This window comes from Pinus tabuliformis, chromosome X (genome assembly GCF_031772625.1).
Source record: "Pinus tabuliformis cultivar Carrire ecotype Pingquan chromosome X, CPIR1, whole genome shotgun sequence".
NCBI lineage: Eukaryota > Viridiplantae > Streptophyta > Pinopsida > Pinales > Pinaceae > Pinus > Pinus tabuliformis.
Window position 1 is genome coordinate 1604717316 of NC_142308.1, and position 20016 is coordinate 1604737331.

The following is a 20016-nucleotide window of genomic DNA, read 5'->3' on the forward strand; positions in this document are numbered from 1 at the left end:
TGTCAAGGAGGTTGGCAAAACAGTTGTATATCTTGTGGTATATGTAGATGATCTTTTGATGACAGGGAACAATGAAAGCTACATTGCATCCATAAAGAAGGAGTTGAGGAAAGGTTTTGAAATGACTGATTTGGGCTATGTTCATTACTATCTTAGTATTGAAGTAACTCAACATCCGAAGTCCATATTCCTTTCTCAAAAGAAGTACATTGGAGATCTGTTGAACAGGTTTGGCATGATTGAATGCAATCCTCTCACTACTCCAATGGAACAAAAATTAAAGCTCACATCCATTGAAGGAAAAGAATTTGAGTATGCAACAAAGTATAGACAGCTTGTAGGAAGTCTCAACTACCTAACTACTACCAGACTTGACATTTCATTTGTTGTTGGAATCCTCTCCAGGTTTATGCAAAAGCCTTGTGAGGGACATTGGTCTACTGCAAAAAGAGTTCTAAAGTACTTGAAGGGAACTCAAGACTTTGGAATCAAATATACACAGGTGGGCGACTTCAGCTTGATTGGATACTCTGATTCGTACTTCAATGAAGACAAAGAAACTGGGGTATCTACTTCAGGTTATATTATGAGTCTTGGATCAGAAGTTGTCTCCTAGAGATCACGCAAACAATCAGTTCAAACAGATTCCACAACAGAGGCAGAATATGTGGCAGCAGCTGAGGCAACAAAAGAAATTGTGTGGCTCAGGAAAATTCTTGAAGATTTGCAGGTAAAACAAGTACAATCGACTCCACTCATGATTGACAATACCTCAACAATAAAGTTTGCCAAGAACCCAAAGTTCCATGATCGAATGAAGCACATCAATACTAAATATCATCTGATTCGACATCATGTTGAGGCCAAAACAATCCATCTCCGCCATTGTTCCACTAATGAGCAAATTGCAGACATCTTCACCAAATCGCTTGGAAGAGAAAAGCTTGAAAGATTCATAACAATGCTTGGACTCACCAATATCCCTTTATATTAAGGGGGGGAATGTTGACACCTAATCATAGGGATTGGGTGAACAACTGTAATTAATGTAAATAAATAATAGAAAAGATGGAGAGTCACCGGGAGATGAATTGAATAGTCACTCCCTCTTGTATATAATAATAAACAACCTAAATGAATAACATGATTTGATTTGAGGAGTTACCTCTTGGTCTGACAAGATGTAGCCGTAAAAATACCTAATCTCCTACATCAAAACTTCTTTCACTGCGATGTTGATTTGCCTATTGTTTCATTCGATTTTGCACCAAAGTGGCGTTATCCTTTAAAAGTTGGAGAACTTGTTGTTGATGTTCGATGTGATCTTTCACTGCTTGAATCCTTTTCTTCCTGATATGTCCTTCTATCTTGAGAGTTTGAGGAGTGGTAATTTCTTCCAATGCATTACAAGATATGGTTGGATTCATTTCTTGATGCTCGATGTGATCTTTCACTTCTTCAACATTTTTCTTCTTGATATGTCCTTCTATCTTAATAGTTTGAGGAGTGGTTATTCCGGCCAATGCATTACAAGATATGGTTGAATTCATTTCTTCTTTGTCAATGTGATATTTCACTTCTTGAACCTTTTTCTTCTTGATATGTCCTTCTATCTTGAGAGTTTAGTGGTAATTCTTGTCAATGCTTTACAAGATATGGTCGGATTCATTTCTTCTTTATCTAGGGTTGGTTCCTGGTGTATATCCTCTTCTGTTGATGTTTCTTGATCCTTTCCATCAAACTTCCTCATATCAATCTTTGGAATATGGTGGGTCTTTAATCCAATGTTAGATTCTATGAAATCATGATTAACATTTATTGTTTTCTCATCATGAGTTTTCTCTACTACCTTTTCGTCATTAGGAGGCCTTTCTTGTAGCAGCTTTGTCCCACCTTCCTTCAAACCTTCCATGTCTTTCTTCAAATATTCCATACCTTTCCTCCAATGTGCTTTCATGCCATCGATATCAGCTTCCATGGCATAGATAAAACTATTTATCTTAGCTTCAATCGCATTTTTCAAATCTTCCATCCCATTTTGACTACTAGGTGTTTCTATTTTCTTGATTCGAGTCATTCTTTTTCTTTCTTTTAGGATTTCGATCTTGAATATGTTGTATCTCTGAAAGTTCGGCCCCCCAAGGTCTAGAATTACGAACTATGGTAGCCCTCTGCGTCCTCTTTACAACCCTATAAGTCTAATCAAGATTGGATTCTCCAAGGAAGAGTTATTCTAAATCTCCCACGATGACTTGATTATAGACTGGTTCAGTAGAGTGAACTTGTACGAAGCGCCACATGTCATTGTTTCAACCTTCAAACATAAAACTGACATACAGAAATCTACAGGTCGTCCTCTTCTATAACTTCTTACAAAACTTCAATATGATACACAGAAGGAACGTTATGACGATTTTCCCATGGTCACCTGTTTGGGATGTAATTCAGGATATTACAAAAACCCTAAATGTCTTGGACCGTATCTCTGAAAATATAGCAAAGAAAAGTCTGAAATTTGGGCCCGAGCTTCACCACGATCTTAGCTCAAATGGGTTTTAATTTCTGAATCCAGCACTTCGTAGAAAACAAATTATAGCGAAAATTCAATGATGACCTGTTTTAGATGGAATTATGGATCTTGCAAAAAACATAAATTCCTCTGATCATATCTCTGAAAATATAGCGAGAAAAGATCTAAAATTCAGACCCTAGGTTCAGACCGATTTCTTCTCAAATGGGTTTTTTGTTTTAGCTTCTGAAACTTCGTAGAGAAAACGTTATAGCGAAAATTCTATGATGACTTGTTTAGAGCAGCGAAACCCTAGAATCCAAAGCTCTGATACCAAATGTTATGAAACAAGCTCACAAAATAGAAGAAAAGATAGATAAACGCCTTCAAAATCAGCCTCTTCGAGGGGGGAACCTCTTTTACGTTACACAAATGAACAATTCTTGGATGATTCAAATGACAAGGCCTCCTTTCTATATATAGGAGTCTAAGGGGTCATAACATTATCAAAGCTGACATAACAATAATAATGTAAGGGCACAATAATAACGATAGTGGGATTATATGGGGCACAATAATAACAATATGGGGACTACATGAGCACAACAATATAATAAGGGTGTTGTACTAATAAAAATAAGGGGTTACACTAGTAGTATAGGGACCTAACAGTCTGGAAGAGGTTTCCAATAACATTGATGCTTCAAGTTGACAATAAGTGTGAGCCCACATTTTAATATGATATGGCAACATGATTAGACAAATCTTATACACCTTCTACTAGTAAATTCAATTTTTCTTATTTGAATCCATCAGAATCAAAATGATCACTTGCATATATAAAGGATAAAGTACGAAATAAGAATTCTCAATAAATTGGGCATATTGATCACTAAAGTTTCATTTCAAGACTTGTCAAAGACTCCATGATCAAAGTACACTTGAAGCATTCCTACATCATCAAATCAGTTAGAATTCCAAACTTCATCAGGGCTTTTAAGCCCATTTCTTCTTCTTCACATCAGTTTGTTCTTCAGATTCTACAGCCCTGCAGGGACATTTTAAAAATTATTCTAGTATGATGAAAAAGGCATGTAACAGGCCTAGGTAGCTTAGGACTTTAGTAGCAAGTGAGCTCACACTAGGGATTTTTTTTTCCTTGGATAATTGTTTGTGTTTTTTAACACTTATAATTAGTTAAATTTTTCTCCCATACTTAGCCCAAAGTTGGAGTGTGGCTTGATGGTAGAGTCTTAGGCAAGTCCTACTCTCTAGATTCAACGTATATTACCATACTAGATTATCTCTATAGTTTCACGAAATCCGTTTAATTCTTCAGTGTCAATTTTTAATTTTTTTATTTTTCCCATTAGAACTTGTTATCTTTAATAAGCCTTTATTCAAAAAATTTCATTAGGGTCTACCCCCTTAGGCCTAGCTAGGAGAGAGCTTGGACAGAAAGAGTTAGGATTTGGTGACATCCCCTTCTCTGAGCATTGCCACAAAAAACACACCTTGTGGGATTGAGGATTTTTCTCGCATTTCTAGGTATGCAAATTCGTGGACAACATATTTTTGGCATCATTGTCAGGGATAAGTCCTCTTTGGCCTGGAGTACGACTAACTTTAGGTTTTGCATCTTCGATTTTTAGAGTTAGACTCTTATTCAAGTGGCAACTCCACTTGGTTCATTTTCTGCAAGAGTTTCTACTAGGAGGAATCCAAGTAGCTTGGTTAGCCCCACTCTTGATCTTGAAAAGGTTTTTAGAGTGAGATTAAATAGTCTTTCTTCTTGTAGACTTCTTGCTAGTCTTGGGCAAGAGGCTATTTCTGATATCCATTTGCTTTTTCAAGGTCAGATTGAGCAAGATGTCATGGATGACTTTTTTTCTCCTTGTAACTTTTCTAACATTAATGTCTATTTGAATGTTATTCCGGATAAATCCATCGATAATTTGCCTTCATTCCAAGGTAACAATGCCAAAGCTCACCTTATGAACTTCAATTTTTGTGTGAGCAAATGGTGTAATAGTGTTAACCAAGAGGATGTTAAGATGAGATTTTTCGTCCTCTTTGGATGAGGATGCTTTGCATTGGTTCAAATATTTTCATTATAACACTTTTAATTCCTTAAGATCTACCATAAATTCCTTTAATCATAAATATGGAGATAAAAGAGAAAAAGGCATTTTCTCAATGTTATTAGTCATATTAAGAAGAAAGAGAATGAGACAGTGGAGGAATTTAATAAGAAATTTAGTGACATTGTGAAAAGTTTGCCTCAAGATGTTAAACCTGTGGAAAAGCCTCTTTTGATATATTATGTTGATGCATATGGAGTTGATACTTCTTATGATCTAAGACGTGTTGAGCCTAATGATTTAAAGGTTTCTTAGACCTTAGCTGAAAAGTTGGAAAAATGTAGAAAGGTGTCTGGGAAGTTTGAGATTTTGGGATTTACTAGGGGTCACCATAAGAATGAGTCCAAAGGAAAATAAGTTGAAGAAGTTGAAAGTGATACCGTTAAGGAATTGACACAACCTATAATGACCATGGAAGTTAATCATTCTAATCAAATGACTTTCATTTAAAATCAGTTTTGGTTTCCATGGAGAGTTCCCAAGGGAATAAGTGTTAGAATAATAGAAGTAATGATAAATGGCAGAAGAGAGGCCCTCCTAATGAGCATAGGCTACCAAACCCACTTGATTTTGAAAACCATGTTGATCAAGCTCCACCTTATTGTAAACCTTGTTATGATCTCCATGATGAGGCTACCTACCCCGTTGTGAAGAGGATTATTGAAAGTGGAATGGCAGGGAAAAGTGATCAGATTAATGTTGTTGGTAAGGAGCACCAATTGTCTATGGAGGATTTGATGGAGGTTGTGGAAAAAAGTAGAAGTGTAAATACACTCCAATATTCTTATAGTGTGAATAATTTTAATGACGAAAGAGACATGGTCATTGATTTGTATGGTGAAAGGCATTCTCCATATCAGATTTTGGAGATTGCAAAAGATAAGGGATTCACGTATCAAAGAAAGGGTAAACAACAAAGTGAGAGTCAAAGTGCCCCCACAGTTTTTAATTTTGGTCTTAATGTGTACTTGGGAGGATGGAAAAATAATGCAAAGATATTGGTTCATGTAATGGAGATTTTGAAGATCCCCTCACAGAAGTCGAAATTATTGAAATTCATTGATGCCCCTCTCAAAAAGGATATTGAAGATCACCATCAGATCCTCTGATGATTCTTCAGAATATTGATCTGGATAAAGGTAATAAGGATCATCAGTCATTCTTCGTCACCTTACTAGTTAATGGTTTTTAATTACATAATTGCATGTTGGATTCACGTGCATCAGCTAGTGTTATGACCAAGAGGGTCATGGAATAACTTAATTTGAGAATATCTAGGACATACCAAAAAAATTGTGCTATGGATTCCAAGAGGATTGAGGTTCATGATTTGATTAAGTATTTTCAAGGTCATTAATCTACTTACCTGGATATCATGATTGCTATGGACATTGTTGTGATTTATGTACCTAATTCTTAGGGTATGTTGCTATCAAGGAAATGGGGCATAGACCTAGGAGGGAGTATTCAGATGGATTTATATTATGTTATTATTCCCTAACCTAGGGGTAGTGGTTTTGTTAGACTTGATAGGGAGATTGAAAGGAGATTTCATGTGGAGGACCTGAAGATGCCCAGCAATGAAATTATATATGAAAGTATTGGAACCTATGTTATGTTGTCTAATTCTATAATTCCTGTGTTATTACTCTAGTAATTCCTTTGAAGTAAGAAAAAGGAAAAACCAAAGGTAACCACTGTCCACTTTTAGAGATCAAGACCTAGCCTTCCTGATGCTCAGAGAGGGCTCTCTCTTTAAGATTTAACTTTGTTTTAGTTAAGAAGTTTTAGGCTAGCTATGATTGTTCAAGGGGTTTTGATTTTGTTTGAAATTGGGTGGTGGGATCTCTTAAACAGATGGATAAATTGATGTCTTTCAGACCATTGGGCTATGGAGTCAACTGATAAGGAAGCAAGGCTGGATAAACTCACTAAAGGGGATGTTCCAAGGGCAAGATAGCAGAGTGTATTTCAGATGTTTGAGACAGAGGGGTGAAAGGGTTTCACTCGGGGTGAGAGAGTAGTTAAGGGTTCTCAGACCCGGATAATGAATGAGGAAGGCAGGGGTAATCAAAATCAAAGGGAAGTTAAGAATCCTTTAATCTGGATTATTTATGAAATCAATTTAAACTAAAGAGAAATTAAGAATTATTTAATTTAAATATTAGAAAACATTCAAATGCTTGAGTGTTAAAACAGAGTGTGATTTAAAGAAATTCTGAAATATATTTCCAGTTATAGTATTTAGAGTGAAACACATATAAGATTATGAATAGCTTTGAGAAATTAACAAAGACACATGAAAATACTTGTTTGATATACGCTCCACAAATGAATCCTTGGAACAATCTAATCTTTATTAATCAATCCAGCTTGCTGGCTCATCAACTGGTACAATAACCTTCTCGTTATTCTTGATCAAAAAGTCTTTAGAAATGTCTAATAGAATCCACCCTACATACTTCAAATTGTGAAGTATTTATACAAAAATTATTACAAAATATCTCAAATTAATTTGAGGTTTAATCTAGGAAAAAAAAATATCTTCTTGCAAGAAGATAGAGACAGCTATTGAACTGCTTCATGTTGTCCCTTTTATTTTGGTACTGTTGGCCTTTATGGTTTGATTTTAGCCCTTTATGCTGCTTTGTTGTTTGATATTTCACGTTGGAATCTTCATTTACTTTTGGCTTTCATCTGATACACTTTGACACTGATACACATTGACTCTGTTGATCTGTCTTCATCTTTTTACTTGGTTGTTTCACTTTTACTGTAAATTAACACTTTTACTGCATATTTCTCACAGTAAATCAGTCAATTTCTCCCATGTTTCAGCATCAGGTAATTGGATCTTTAGCATTCTCCTATATATTTCATCTGCCTCGGTGTACTTGGAAAAAGTAGGCTTATTGATAAACAAGTGTTTTACCTCATGCTGGAGGTAAAACAAGTTTTCAAATGACTGATAAAGTACTTTTCCTGTTGGCAATGCCTTGATTGATGATGTACTGACTTGTTCTTTTTCTAGCTCTCTGATTTTTCTGTTGTAATCCTGCTGTGTCATGAGCTTGTCATTTATTATTGAGGGACTGGGTAACCCTTTTTCTCTCAAAATTTGAAACTTAGTCATAAATCTGTCAATGGCTACCTGCACATTTTGAAACTTGTCCTCAAATTTTAGCATTAAGTTTCTCTTGGAAAGGACTTTTCTCACCTCCCAAATTGTCTCTATTCTATCCTCTATTTCCAATTCATGAAGCTCATACTTATTTTTACTGTTAAGGAACTGGATAATTATGGTGGCATCTTCTGGCATTTCTCCTAATTCCTTTTTTACTCTTTGTATGGCCTCTATAGCCATCTTTATTAAATCTATTTATCAAAAATCGCCTGAATGGATGGCCAAATATCATTGACAGAGTCAATGATATTGGCCCATAGTAGTTCCTCAGCTTGCCCAAGGGGTTCCTTTAGTGTCATGTCCTTTTCCATGGCTTTTAATCTCTCACTCATCTTGGCAACTTTTTGCACTTCTTCTTTGTGCATGATTTTGGCAAGCTTGTAATCAGTCTCCAAGATTGTCACCTTTTCTTAAAGCTTATTCATTTTTGTTGCCTGTATGGACATCTCTTCCATAGCTCTAACCAACTTTATGGCTTCTTCACCTGATGTACCTGTTGTTGATGTAGACTTAGTTGAAACCTGTTGTGCTATAGGCATAGGAGTTGTTGGAGCCAACGAGGCTGCCAATGTAGAAGGAACAACTATTGACATTGTTGGGACGACATTCACTGAGGTTGTGGCAATATCAGTCTGCTTCAATTGGATTAAACTATCCAATTCTCTCTGTCTCCCTTAATTTCTCATTTAATTTTAGGACTAAGTCCATCAATTCTTCATGTCTGGTTTGGTTTTCCAAGACTTCCTATGTCTAGGGATGCTGCAACTAAGGTATCTTCAGTCGCTTTTTGAGTGCTGCAATGTCATCATTCTTTCTCTTAAATAGTTGTTCAGTGGCTTTGATATCTTTGGGATCATGTCCCAATTCAATCACTAATTCTTCCAAAGATTTGATTCTAGTGTATTTGGCCTGTGAGGAGGCCTTCTCCAACTGATACTGAGATGAGATATTGGTCAATGAATTCTGCAATTGATGGGCAGCTATGGCTTTACCTATAAGGGTGGAGTAAATCATTTCTCCAGCCTATTTTTGAAATTCAATTTGGTCAATGGGATGAATATCCCTTGCCAATACCTCAAAATCAATCTTTTTGTAATCTGTTGATGTCCTTGGTTGTTGTACAGTTGGCTTTATGAAGGACATTTGCATTTTTCCCTCCTTGATGTCAAAAGCTGACATCAACCTGGTTTGATTTGTAGGTGTAAGCTTGAGATATTGTGCATAAGACTGTGCCTTCAGTTTCTCATTTCTCATTTTGATTTCTTTAAACCTGTCCTTAATATCCTTATCTTTGTCAGCAAGCCTACTGAATGAGGAGACTTCTACACTGAGCTGCCTTTCTAACATTTGAGTGTGTGAGGTAGATGGCTCCTATGTTTCTCCAGATGGAGTTGTGCCCCTGCTCATGTCAAACTCAGTATTAGTTACTTCTACTAAGCCTTCTGTGTCTTCCTATTCTAAAACAGGATTGAGCCTTGGCCTTTTGCTCTGGCTGGCTTCATACTGCACATTTGAAGTGTCCATACCTGAACTGGAGGCTCCCTCCCTATTCCTCTTGGGATTCTTTTCCTCATTCTGAGGAGTCTGTAAAACAACAGGGGTACTCATGGTTGCTTCTTGTTGTGGTACCTGCAGGAATGAGCTTTCATCAAGCTGTCTTTCTAAATCAATCAAGGTATTTTCAACATCTACCTTTGTACTATCCCTGTCTATAAGATTTTTTTCCAACCACTCAGATTGATTGGCATGTCTTTCTATCTTTGGTATGGGGAGATGAATGTAAGGCCCCTATTTGACCTTTTGTCTAAGTTTGGTCATAAACCCTCGAGGGTCATATCTCCACGTGAAACTGTTTTGGAACTTCATTTGTTGCAGAATTAGATCTGCTTCCTACCCTGCTTCTCTAGAATTGCAAATGAAAGGGCCTAACTGATTTTTGACTTTGAATTGAGTTCTTTTCTTGGCTGAGACAAAATTGACTTCATCAAAATTCATTATCTGCCTATAATACTCTAGAGAAAATAACCTCATGGGGAGGTATTTGGGGAGTTTGTATGGGGTTAACTGGCAACCATAGATTCTTATCTCAGTGTGGTGTTGGTAAAGGTACCAATCTCTCACTTTACTCTGCTTGGACAATTGGAGGACTCTTTTGATCTCTTGGCTTATTCTGGGTGGAGGACTTCCTGTCAGCATAGTCATGACTAGATGGACAAAAGAGTCAATGAAGTCTGTATAGGAGTATGGTGATGAATACTTGTGGAATAATTGTGTCCAAAATATGACAGAACTAGGCTAGCCTCTAGTATCAAGCTTCTGGAGGGTGAAAGGAAATCTATCTTACTGATAATACAAAAACATATGGTATAGTACTGATGAGTTCTTGAATACTCTCTCATTGTGCATTCTAGTAAATTGTTCATGCATCCTTTTAGCTATGAATTGGGCATAATTGTACAAAGTAGCAGGAGGCTTTCCTGGGGTGAAATGGGACGTGAAGGCTAGGACAATCTCATCAAAAAAATCATCAGTGGTACAGCCCAAAATACATGATATCATAGTCACAATATGTTTTCCCCTTTTAGAGAAAATGGCAGAAACATATGGAGGGGCATCTTTAGGAATGTGCTTGTCTTCAACAATGAAAGTTTGAAATATTTGGGCTAGTCTAGAGGGGGGTCAACCCAGTGTACAGGTCTAACAAATCCCCAATGGAGAGTGGGGTCAAGTTTGGACCTGGTTGGACTTGCAACATCTCATTGATTAACTGAGCTGTGATAGTAAACAAGATTTTCTGGTCAGGGGACATTATAGCTCTCTGACTGGGAATGTAACAAGCATGGCACATATGGACAATTTCAGGAAAAATATGTACTTGGGGAAGCTGGTATTTCGGCAAATTAGATTCCGAAAGGCCAATGTCATCAAAATGGTTTAGATATATGTCTTTACTCAAACAATGAATTTTGAGCAGGACCTCATATGCACTTGTGTCTCTGATTTGAAAATCCTTGTCCGCCAAGGGGAGGTGGTCTAGGTCCAAATGGGGAGTTGTGATAGGTCTGACATCCATGGCGATAGGGGAAGCCATAATTCAGTTCTTGTGGATTTGAATTTTGCTTTCACAGGTTTATTCAAATGTTTTGAAGGAAACTGGAAGCTTTCAGAAGGGTTTGGCACAGACTTTTAAATTTAAAGTAATTTCAATTAATTTTACTTAATTAAAACACTTTACAGACTAAACATTTTCAAATTGAAAGGGTTGTCTGGAAAATTCGTTTTCAAATACCTGAAATTGGGTGAATTGGTTTCAAAATCAAAGTTCACGGCAGCTACAAAAGTTTGAATGGCTCTAGTACGGACTAAGAGGCTGATTGGGGTCTCTATAGCTTCTTCAAGAGTGAATTTGAGTTCAATTGGTAAATTCAATGTTCGCAGGTGTCACATTGGTTTATAGAGGTTCACAGAGAAAATGAGCGAAAAAGGCAAAAAAGGGCTTCGCGGGGTTTTTATTGAACAACGGTTACTTTTTGGTGGGTAATTTTACACATGAACAGTAGTGGTTTTTCGGGTTTGGCAAGGAGGCGGTTTCCCAAGCCATCACACCGCTTTTGTGGAGGGAGTGGTATTTAGGAGGGGTCACCCGATCTACTCCATCACTTGACACGTAGCAGTTTGGGGACCGGGGAAAACCACCTTATCGGGTGGGTAAAGGTCAGCCGTCGGGTGAGGCCGATATGGCTGTGGACCGTCAGATGAGGGCGATGATGATCGGACGGTAGTCGGGTGAGGGAGGTGCGCAGGTGATAAGAGCATGGGTTTCGGGGGGGTCCATGGTTTTAATCCTTGGCGGTTTGGGATTAATTAAGACTTAATCATGGGTTAAAACGATCGGGTGGGGTTTAATGATGGGATTTATCGGTTTTGTCGGGATATGGGGTAAATTATATAGTTTATATTAAAACTAAGGGTTGGGATATTTATATAGGGGATTTATTTAATATACGAGAAAAGTTATATCGGGAATTATATAATAAAGTTAAAAATTAATATGAAATGAATGTGTAGAGTGAACCTACCCTTAAGCATAAATGTAACATTTGTGCATTTTCTTGACATACATTTACACTTAGGATAAAGCACTTTTGTGGGTTTTTTGAGTGAAATAGGATTTACATGGGGTTTATTTACTTTTCCTAGGCAAATGAATTTTAACCTTAGGAAAAGGGGTTTTATTAGGGAAATGCAGGGAAATGAATTTTATGAAGGGAATTCTAACACTTGATATCCATAAGTCACTAAGCCGAGGGTCTGGTCCCACCAAAAGTCAGAGAAATTCTCTGAGCCTTTATGACTTGGAGGATTTAAGTACTAGAACTTACTTGTGGATGGGGAAATTAGTAAGTAAATGGGTGATAAGAATGAAGGGGAGTTAATTAAATGAACTTGTAAACCATTGTTTTTGCCTTCTTACATGCTCATGCACATTGAAACAAATAATCAAGCATGATAAATGTGCTTTTATCCAATCAACTTTATAGTTCAGCAACCTTTCTTCTACTTACCCATTACTTACCCTACCATTTTTTCTTCATTTTATTTGGGTGCATTTAGACTAGCAAACCCTTATCATTCATTTTTCTTTTGAAAAGTAAACTATCTACTTCTAACCTTATATCATCCAAGGGCTCAGATTAAATTGATGAGCTCCTTTTATTTTCTCTACCTATCTAATGATCTGCCAAGATTAAACTATTTGGTCAGATTTTATTCTCTAACTATAAACATAAAATTCAAAGCATGAAATAGCCAAGTTTAAACAGTTTGACTACCATGGGTTGTGGCATGTATGACAAGCTGCACACAACCATTATTTAAAACAATAAAGCAGTAAAATAGTAGTGGCATTTGGACTTGCACACTTTCATGATCTATTTTGTTTTTGGGGTTCATATTTTTTCACTTTTTCATTTTTTCATTTTTTGATATTTTCTTATTCTTTTTGTCATTTTATTTTTCTTTTAGGACATACCCTCTTTACATTTTTTTTAATTTTTAATATGGAAAACATTTGGAGAAAGCAAAGGTATGTACAATATTACAAGGCTCAAACTTAGCCAATTCAATATTATGAATCATATCACTATAGGACTCTAACAGTGGCTCCACTTGGGGATGGAATTTCCTAGTGAAATGTCAATAACTCTAAAGATCAGTATCCTTTGAATTGTGGCTGAAGTTACCTTGCAAAGTGTTCTTCTGTGAATCTGCATTTTTGATACTTATGACAGTAAATCTTTTAAAGCTTAGGGAATCCTCTCTGAGCTTCAACTTCAAAGGATTACCATCCAATCCAATATACACTCTTGCAATGTTATGTACAATGATGGAAAATAAAATGAACTACTGAAAGTTAGTGGAAAATTAGTGCTTCAGCATTCTACCATTAACAGGTCCTCCTGATAGATCTAATCCATCTATGTTTTTCAATAAAAAGGCATTGTTGCCTCTGTAGCCAAAAATGGCATAAGGTCTCTGCCATAGAAAATCAAATTTTCCATGCTTGCGTTTATCTTCCCTCCTTGAATCCCATTTCTGGACTTGGTCTCCTATGTGAAAATCATCTTCTTTAGTCTTTTTATCAAAGACTTTCTTGATTTTTTCCTAGATTATCTATGATTTTACATAAACCTCTTCTCTGGTCTGTTGCAGGTGTATAGTTTGGTTTATTCTTCTTTGAATGTCATTCGGTTCCACCTGTAGTTCTTGAAGGATTTTCATGACTGGCACTCCCAAGGATGATGGGAAAACTGCATCCATCCCATAAACCAGCTGATAGGGTGATGTTCCAATGGACTTTTTAGTAGTCAGTCTATCTGCCCATAAGGCATTGACTAACTTCTTGTTCCATGTCTTTTTATTATCCTCCATTAACTTTTTGATAATATTGACCAGGCTTTTGTTGGATGACTCTGCTAGTCCATTACCTTGAGGGTAATAGGTTGTGGAATCTATCATTCTTTTGGACTTAAAGGTTGCTGCATTATCAGTAATGAGCTTCTGGGGACATCCAAATATTGAAAGGATATTACTTTCTAGGAAGGCGATTATGATAGTGTTTATGGCTTTCCTATAAGGTATGGCCTCTATCCATTTGGTAAAATAGTTTGTGGCTGTTAGAATCCACTTATGCTGAGTTGAGGATGGGGGGTGTATTTCTCCAATGAAGTCTAACCCCCATTGTTGAAATGGAATCTTAGTGGAAATTGGTTGAAGAGGCAAGGGTAATGGTTTCCTCTTTCCCTCAAAAATCTAGCATTTGTGACAGGAGGTCACATGTTTTTTGACATCTGCAAACAAAGTAGGCCAGTAGAAACCAGCCCTCAGAATCTTATCAGCAGTACTCTTCCAGTACAAGTGTCCTCCACAATCCCCTACATGAAACTCTTGCAAAAAAAATTCAGCCTCATCTTTTAATAAACATGTTAAGAGAATACCAGTAATTTCCTTCCAAAACAATGCATTATATATAGCACAATATCTTAATGACTTCATTTTTAAGAATCTTGCTTTGGTTCTTGTCAGTCCAGGAGGAGCTTGTAAATTTAGTAATACAAATGTAATATCTGCATACCATGGTGATTCAGTAAAGGGTTCACTGATTTGTGGAGTCGCCATCTCCTCCGCACTAATGAAGTTGATATCAAGGGCCTGACAGTTCAATTCAGCCATGAGTTTGGCTAAACCTTGGCCTTTGATGAGCTTGGTAGGTTTTATCTCTATGTCATATTCCAATATTGTGGCAATCCACTTGCCTCTTTTTCCTTCAAGCCCATTTTGAGTCAAAATGTCCTTAACTATAGAGTTTGGAACATAAGCAATGATGTGAGAGTACAAAATGTATACTCTAAAATCTTTGATAGCTTTAACCAAAGCCAATGCCTGTTTTTCCATGATATTGTATTTTAGTGTGGCATCTCTCAAGGATTTACTAAAGAATGCTATTGGTTGTTCATATCCTTGATTGTTCTTTTGCAGCAAGACTGCTGCAATGGTGTGTTTTGAAGCAAATGAAAAAATAATAAAATCTTTGCTAAAGTCAGGACTAATAAGGATTGGAGTCTTATTTAATGCTTATTTAATAGCTTCGAATGATTGTTTGGCCTCCAATGTCCACTTGATTGATGAGTCCTTTCTTAGCATGTTATTTAATTTCCTAATTAATTCTGCTAGATTTGAGATGAATCTCCTAAATTGTAGTTCTTTTATGTTTTAGGGATGGGAAATGGTCAAAATGGCTTCTATCCTAGCAGGGCCTACCCTAATCCCATCTTTTGATATGATGTGTCCTAACAGCTTTCCCTCTTCTAGACCGAAAAGTGTCTTTTTAGGATTTAAAGAAATCCCCAATTTCTTGCATTTGATAAATACTTTTCTGAGGTGGTCTAAATGTTCATTGTCTGATTTGGAGAAAATTGTGATGTCATCCTGGTATACTACTAAGAAATCATGGATTGCTTTGGCAAAAGCTATATCCATAGCTCTCTGAAATGTGCCACCTGCGTTCATTAATCCAAAGGGCATCTTCAAATACATTAAGGTATCCCAAGGAGTAGTAAAAGCAGTTTTGGGTTGGTCCTCAAGTTGGACTAATATTTGGTTATAGCCATAGAATCCATCTAATAGTGAAATCCTAGATGAGCCCACTACCCTTTGCAATATATGGTCCATTTTCGGTAAGGGGTAGTTGTCTTTTAAAGAAACCTTGTTCAAGTTTCTAAAATCTACACAAAGTCTAATTTCACCTGTCTTTTTCCTAGTTGTAACTAAGTTTGAAATCCAGTCTGAGTATCTAATGGGTGCTATTATCTGAGCATCAAACATTCTTTTAACCTATTTTTCTATGGATGGCATAAGAACTGGGTTTATCCTTCTAAGTTTCTGTTTGAAAGGTTTATGATATTCTTTTAAAGGTATTTTGTGTTGGATTATACTGGTGTCATAAGATTTTAAGTCTTCATAACTCCAAGCAAATACATCCTGGAACTCTTTAAACAGATTTATATATTTGACATTTTCCTCTGGGAGTAAGGCTTTAGATATCTTAATAAGCTTTGGATTATCTTCAGTCCCTATATTAAATTCTTCTATGTCAGCTCTTAGAGGTTCCATCTTGGGCTTTCTAGCTACATCATTAGAGTCAAATAAATCCTCTCAAGGTACTAATCCTTTAGGAAAAAAATTATCTTTCAAATTAAGGATCTCAGGATCATCATCCATTATTTCATCTATCTCTACATTCTCTAAACTATATATTTCTACTTTAATAAATTTAGTTGGTTTATGTACATCAAAAATATTTACATCTAAGTTGTTTTCTACATTAGTGTCCATCGTACAGTCAATATCTATCTTACAGTTCCGAAATTCACCTGCATTGTTCATGAAATCATAGATCTGGGAGTCCTGGGAAAAGATTTTCCAATACTTAAGGTTGTCTGGTATAATAGGCATGTGTCTGACCTCTGCAGTGTATTGGTGGTTTGATTGAAATGGCAATTTACATGTACTAGCAAATGTAGCCAAACTATGGGCCTGTATGTTTTGTTGCCTAGGAATGGCAGCAAAGTTTGATTCCAGGAGGCCTTGACCAAGTCTAAAATAGTATCCCTATATCTACCAAGCCTAGGGTTGCAGAATATTCACCATTGATTTGTTTCATAATCATCTCTGAGTCTCCCATGACAGAAACTCTTTTGGCTCCCAATTTCCTAACCAATTGTAACCCTAGAATCAGGGCTTCATATTCGGCCATGTTATTGGTACATTTAAAGTTCAATCTGAAAGCATGACCCTCAGCATGGTTATTTTCCATATTATGGATCCAGACTCCTACACCAGCCCCTAACCTATTTACAGACCCATCAAATTCTAAATGCCAAAGTGATTCATGGAATATGTTCTCACTATCAGTTGTTCTGTACTTAAGGTCTTTGGCTGTGATTTCCTTTTTATCAATTTATGCATTGTATAAGATGAAGGAGTCCATATCTGAGTGCATGGAGTATATGGGAAAGTTTTGGGGCTTCTCCTCACTACTAACCATGTACTTCATTAATGTCTCCCTATATAATTTTCTTGGTTGGCCAAAAATAGATATGGTTGCATAAGACATATCCAACTGCAAAGATCCCTGCAGTTTTTCTCCCCATGAGCGAGATAGTAGCATTCCATATTTTGGTGGGATATATGCAACTACAATTTCCATTAAAATGCTCTTTTTAGGGCACTGGACAAGAGTCACACATAATTCTTTGATCAGACCAAGGCATTTAACCTGGCTGGAGTCAAAAGAAAATAAATCCTTGTAAGGCCTGGTTATGTCTAGGTTCAATCTTTCCATTATTGCTTTTGGCATGAGATTGTGGGATGCTCCTGAGTCTAACATAGCGTTATGCAAAATTTTATCATGAATATTTAGGCTGATGTAAAACAGAGGAACTCCCCCTTGTTGATGAATTCCATTGGCTTTAGGGCCAAACAAGAATTCAGGTTGGTCATCATTTAAATTAACAGAATCCTCTCCCTCTCTTATGTTCAAAGTCTCAGTTATCTGTGACCTGTAAGTTTCATTCTTTACCAATTCATCCAAAGGAACTGATATCTTTAACTTAGTTATCTCATTTTTAATATTGAAAGGGGGTTGAGGTTTGTTTGTTTGATTTAGATCTTCCTTAATGTGTGCAGTTTGAGTGTCTTTATCCTGTTTCTCAGTGGTAGGGATTTTAATTTTTGTTTCGACTATTTTACCTTGATCTCTTTTATCTTGATTGTTTTCAATGATTGGCTCTGTTTGGGTTTCAATGGAAGTTATTTCTACAATCCTAGGGGTTGAAGTTTCAGGTGTTCCCCTAGGGAGAATTTGCAAAACCTTTTTAACTAGAGTTTCTTTTATTATCTTAGTTTGAGTTTGGATGGATCTTTTAATGGGATTTTCATTATTCTTCTTACCTCTCAAGCTATATTGTTTATGCACCTCATATATAGCCGATTCATACGCTTGTTTAAAATCAAAAGATTCACCAGATTCTAACTGTAACTGTTGGAGCATATATAACTCATGTTCTTCTTGAGTAAGAAAAATAGTGTCTTCCTCTGTGGTCTCTAGTAAGTTAATTTGGGTATCATCCTCTACTTCTTGGTCTTGTGATTCCTCAACATAGTTTTCTTTGAAGGGTGGCCTAATCTGTTGGTCTGGTGTAGTATTTTTTGCAGCATTAGGGTTCTTCCTAAAAGCTGGGTTTCTTATTTGGGGTTATTGTTGTTGATTTTCCCATTGATTTTTCCTATCCATGATATCTAACCTATCCATAATTCTTTCTAAAATTTTAGCTAAAACATCTACTTTTCCCTCTAAATTTGAAGATTCTTCTTTAAATACAACTTTCTTTTGATTCCTCATTCGTGCTTTCCTAGCTAACAGGTTGGATTCTACACTAACAACATTACTCTGCATTTGTTCAAGGGTTTCAGGATTCCCCCCCTTAGCTAGTATGACATATCAGCATCAAAACCATCAGGGAACTTAATTAATGCTAGGTTAGGTGGGGGCTTAATGTTGGCTAGAATTGCATTATATATATTATTAAACCTAGTGCAATAGTCCTTCACTGACTCGTTGGGAGCTCTCCTAATATTGTCATATTCATAAAATATTTACAATGGGTACTTTTTCCTTTCCCATCTATCAATGAATAATCTTTGAAAAATTTCTAGGTCTGCAATGTGGTTGGCAAGAAAGGCTTTAAACCACTTCTTTACATCACCAGTTAACTTTTGGGCAAAGAGTCTCATTTGGACATCTACCTCATCTATTTCATGCAATTCAAAAAAGTCAAACATCTTGTTTACATGTTGTTGGGCAGTGTAATGACCAGCAGCATCAAATAGGAAAATCTTAATCTAATAATCTGTAGGCATGGCATGAAGTTGGGCAGGTAAAACAAGCGGAGCATATCTGTTTTCCATTGTTATGATTCTGGTTTGACTAGGGGGTAAAGTTGAGGAGGTTGAAGAAGGGCTTGAAATTGATGGAGGTGAACTAGATGATGATGAAGATGATTGATTAATAGGTGATTTAGGTTATTGAATGGTGGTAGATACAATTGATGAAGTTGTGGTAAAGGAAGGTGGATTTACAGTAAGTGATGATTGTGAAGAAATTTGAGATGCAATAGCAGTAAGGGCAGCCAACTCTACAGATTGCTGAAGATAAGCACTATCTATATTACTAATCAACGTAGAGGTCAAGGCTTATAATTTGTCAAAAGCATCTAAGACAAATTTGTCCAAATCTGGATGAATAACCCTTTTTTATTAAAAGGGACTTCTTTTAAAGTTGAAAACTCCTCAGGGAGTGAATTAGCTCTGTCTAGCTGACTACCATTGGCTTGAGTTTCTTCATTTTTTGGTTGTCTTAAAATCCTCTCTGGATTATCCACTATAGTTGCAAGGTTTGGATCTGGGTTAGCCCTAGTGTAATAAATATTTTTAGGAGCCAGAATTTTAAGTTTTTAAATTGTTTTTATGAAATTTTCTGAAAACTTACTTCAGGAAATGACCTTAAGTGGCTCTAGATCTGATTGAAGGTTTCCTTAAAGTTTTTAAGAGACTGAGGATCAAAGTTCCCCAGTATGGTGGCCATAAATGTTATCACTCTAGTAATTCCTTTGAAGTAAGAAAAAGGAAAAACCAAAGGTAACCACTATCCACTTTTGGAGATCATGACCTAGCCTTCGTGATGCTCAGAAAGGGCTCTCTCTTTAAGTTTTAACTTTGTTTTAGTTAAGAAGTTTTAGGCTCGCTATGATTGTTCAAGGGGTTTTGATTTTGTTTGAAATTGGGTTGTGGTATCTCTTAAGCAGATGGATAAATTGATGTCTTTCAAACCATTAGGCTATGGAGTCAACTGATAAGGAAGCAAGGCTGGATAAACTCACTAAAGGAGATGTTCCAAGGGAAAGATAGCTGAGTGTATTTCAGATGTTTGAGAAAGAAGGGTGAAAGGATTTCACTCGGGGTGAGAGAGCAGTTAAGGGTTCTCAGACCCGGATAATGAATGAGGAAGGCAGGGGTAATCGAAATCAAAGGGCAGTTAAGAATCCTTTAATCTAGATTATTTA